The sequence below is a fragment of the Coenobita brevimanus genome, chromosome 8 (assembly GCF_032717465.1).
Source record: "Coenobita brevimanus isolate Jiangsu-jjx chromosome 8, ASM3271746v2, whole genome shotgun sequence".
NCBI classification, from domain to species: Eukaryota; Metazoa; Arthropoda; class Malacostraca; order Decapoda; family Coenobitidae; genus Coenobita; species Coenobita brevimanus.
Genome location: NC_136961.1, coordinates 1,747,640 through 1,751,975, shown reverse-complemented (window position 1 = coordinate 1,751,975; position 4,336 = coordinate 1,747,640). Strand labels below are relative to the sequence as shown.

General features: G+C 41.8%; 1 pseudogene; it reads left to right on the top strand.

Moving 5' to 3' along the window:
- The first annotated feature begins 113 nt into the window (after window positions 1-113).
- On the top strand, window positions 114-230 carry LOC145408635 (5S ribosomal RNA; annotated as a pseudogene).
- Window positions 231-4,336: the final 4,106 nt, after the last annotated feature.

Sequence of the window (4,336 nt, the reverse complement as noted above, 5' to 3'; positions counted from 1 at the left end):
TTGTTGTCCATGCTCTCTACATGACCATACCATCTCAGTACACACTCTTCGATTCTGGTGTCCACAGACTTCCTCACTCCACATCTTTCATGAATCACATTATTTCATATCACATCAACTCATGCCACGTTGAGTACACCGCTTCCCGTCCGATCAGCGAAGTTAAGCAACATTGGGTCTGGTTAGTACTTGGATGGGTGACCGCCTGGGAACACCAGATGCTGTTGGCATCCCTACGTGACAAGTGGGGTTGGTGGAGGATTAGTGCCCCTCCCTGTAAAACAATTAACTCTAAGCCCTTGACCACCCCGTTTGGGATACATGGCGTCTGGCAATGGATGGACATCAACTCTGTACTCCACATACAATTTCAGCAGTCCCATCTCCACTGCTCTTAAGGCCCTATCACACGGCACTTCATACGAGGTTTGCCGAGGATACGATGGTAAATTGTTACAGTAACGTGGTAAAATTGCCGACGATACCACGGGCATTTGGAACCCATCTGGATGGATTCCTGCTGAGGATACGACGGGCAAAACAGTGTGACCAAAACCCAGGCTACCCGACAGAGAATATATCATACTACACTATTAAACTTTTAGGCTAACACTGAATACTTATTAATATTTTATAATAAATATCAATCGTTTTGAAGGCCTTATAAAGAGTTAATATTTCCTACACCGAGGAAACTGTGATGTCGATAAAATATCACGTGTTTACAACTGAGGACTCCACTGCAGGTAGAGTAGACGAACCAGTCGCCACCTGAAAACACCACCACAACAACAACGTACTGATGGCTTTATCATCAATTTCCTGGACAAGGGCAGCTGAATTCGCCCTTATAGAGAAATTGAGGCAGTTCCGCGTGTGTACCAGTTTGTAAACAAAAGTTGCTTCTCCTTATTCTTCACCGAGTCAGCGACAGCGATCACTTTCCACAGTCGCGAGACGGGGCTCTGGCAGCAGTGTGAGAAGCATGTCCTTTGCCGAGGATACGAGGAACATAGGAACATGTGTGATAGCGTCCAAGTTTTGTTCCACTTAAATCTTCCTCGGCCGTTCCTGATACGAGGTACCGTGTGATAGGGCCTTTACTCTTGACTTTCATTTTCATGCCACACCATAGTCTCACATCCGTATGTTAAAGTTGGCACTAACACTTCCTCACGTTAGCCTCGTGCAGCTGCAACACTCAAGCCTCTGTTTCTTGTCAAGGCCTTCATTGCACCAGCTACTTTCCTTCCTTGTGTCACACTACTTTCAACTTCTTTTGCATATTTTCCCCTCTTTTCTATCATTGTACCCAGGTATTTGAACTCTCTCACCAATTCCAGTCTCTCTCCATTCACTGTGACATCACACTGGGAGTCACCTTCTCTCTCAGTAACCATCACTTTACTCTTTTCTACATTTATTCTCAAGGCACGATGCTCACAGACATCAGCAAAACTCTGCACAAGTCTACCAAGTTCTTGTCCGGTATTTGCTAATAGTACTACATCATCATTATACAACAAATTTGAGATATTCCATCCATCACCATTCATTACCAACTCCATCCCTCTCTCCATTACTCGTGTTTTTACTTCTCTCATCACCCCGTACATATATATATTGAACAACATCACACAACCTTGTCGCACACCCACACCGATCGTGAACAATTCACTTAGATGCCCGTTTACCCTTACACATGCTTCACTACCATCATAAAAACTCCTGACAGCACCCAGCAGCTTACCATCTACACCGTACATGCGCAAAACTTCCCACAATCCCTCTCTATCTACTTTGTCATATGCTTTTTCCGGTTGAAAAAAAGGGTAATAAAAAGTGACAGGAAGAATGGGAGAAGTAGGAAGAAGGGAGGACGGACACAGAAAAAGTATGATGAAGGTGATGGAAGAAGTAGGCAGCACTACATCAAGTGAATGGATGATAGTTGCCACAGCTTTACTCTGGTGGTAATCAGATGACAGTGAGAAATATTAACTGGACTGAAGAGGCATTTTTACCCCAGGATAATTCTTGTGTCATCCAGGCAGGGCCGGTATTGCCAGATACAAGTCAACTTGTTAAATCCAGATATCTCATTTCCAAGGATGAGATGGAGGGATGGAGTGGAGAGGTATATGAAAGAGGGGGGGGGTGAATTGGGAGCAGGGCAGTGAAATGGCGGGGGACAGGGTGACGTGGAGGTGATTTGTTTGTGGCCACCCCATGTGGGATTAAGGAATCTGGCAATAGATAGATAGATAGAATATTTTATAATGCAACTGGAGGGCGTTTATACCTCCTGTTCTCACACCACCAATGCATATTTGAACACAAGGTTCATTTTTAGGCAAGTATAACAACAGGTGATTTATTACTGGTAAAGGCGCTCACCATCCACTCATTCGATGTAGTGCTGCTCTCGGATGCCTGCCTTTTCCTCACTTCATTTCATTTTTCCTTCCTTCCTCTCTTGTATTTCTCTCGTTCATTCTTTCCTCTTCCTTCTGGCTATGGGTAACTACACTGAGTGACAAACCAAATGGTTTCTTGTACACCAGGATACTTTTTACTACGCTGGGTGGTAACCATATAACCAAGTTTTGGGGCCTGGTGGTTTAGTGGGTAATTAGGGCACTCCAGTCAGACTGAGCCAGTCCAGGTTTATAGCCAAGGGGTGGTTGGGGTTTATTGCTCACGTAATGCCACTCAGGGATGAGTGAGGTTGGTCACTCTCATCTTAAATGTCAGGACCAACTTGCCTAGCCCCGGGCTCCTACACTCCTCATGGGGCAACACAGGATTAGATGATGGATGAGATGGAATGGGTACTTCACTGACTGGTCATGGTACTGTAGACAGTTTTTGACATGATTTTCTTATACAGTAGTTGCCGTTATAATTTTATTTCCAAATTACTCCATTTTATAAATGATTTTGGGCCCAAGCATTTTAGCTTTGAGAGTTTGCACTGTATCAGTTTTAGAATAACTAGTTTGTTATGATGCTGAGTTATGTTGTTATTGAGACATAAATTTGTTATGATGAGTTTGTTGTTGGTGAGATGTAAATTTTTTGTTATGATAAGTTATGTTAATATTGAGAAGTAAATTAATGCTATGCTGTATTATTTGTATTGAGAAGTAAATTAATGCTATGCTGTATTATTTGTATTGAGAAGTAAATTAATGGTATACTGTATTATTTGTATTGAGAAGTAAATTAATGCTATGCTGTATTATTTGTATTGAGAAGTATGAGACATCGGCTGCCAAATTTTGAATGCATTGTTTCAGTGCGTAAAAAATACTGTGTCCTTAATCTTGACATTCTGAAACTGGATGTTAAGTTTTGAAATTCTCCTACAACTTCTTAATGTTTATGCCAGATAACTTTAGTCTTGGCGTTTACTTCTCTGACTTCCTCTTCCTCCCAGTCATCATCATCCAGACCTTGTTCCACACCCTAGGGTGGGGTGAGGTAGGGTCCAGATACCCAGAGGAAAATTAATAGAATGAGACACTAACCAAAGCTTGCCTTAATGGTTGAGCCACACTCCCATTCACTCACCATTCAAGCCTCAGGAATCCTGGCTCCACCCAATAGCAAAGGAAAAATAAATAAAATAATCCATTCGTAACATTGCATTGACCTGTGTGACAGACTTGGTCCCATGACTGTCAGGTTTGAATGGAATATCTGCTTTTGTCAACTTTATCTGGTGCCCTGGATCCTACCTCACCCCACCCTAAGGTATGAAAGGAAGTCTGGATGATGATAATGATGGTGATGAAGATGATGATGATTGGTAATAATGATGATGATGATTGGTGATGATGATGATGATGTACCCCACTGACATGCTGTAAGTGTATGCCATGGAAGAACTAATATGTGAAGAAAAAAGTTACGAGTGAGTTGTCTGTTTATTAAGGGTGATGTAATGTACAGTAGTTTCCAAAGACCAGTTTGTGAAATAAAAACAAAAATTGTTTTGTAATTCTGTTATAGCCTCACCTTATTTATTATTTATTATTATTATTATTACTACTACTACTATTATTATTATTATTATTTGTAATTTTTTATTACTGTTAGGTGGGCGTGCTAACCATCCACTCACTTGATGTAGTGCTGCTCTTGGGTGTCTGGCCTTTCCTCTCCTCCTTCCTCTTCTCTCTTTCTTTCCTTCATTCTTTCCTCTTCCTTCTGCCTACGGGTGACTTTACACTCCTTCTGTCTTTCTTTCCTTCATTCTTTCCTCTTCCTTCTGCCTGTGGGTGACTCTATACTGAGTGACAAGCCAAATGGTTTCCTGTACACCAGGAAACCA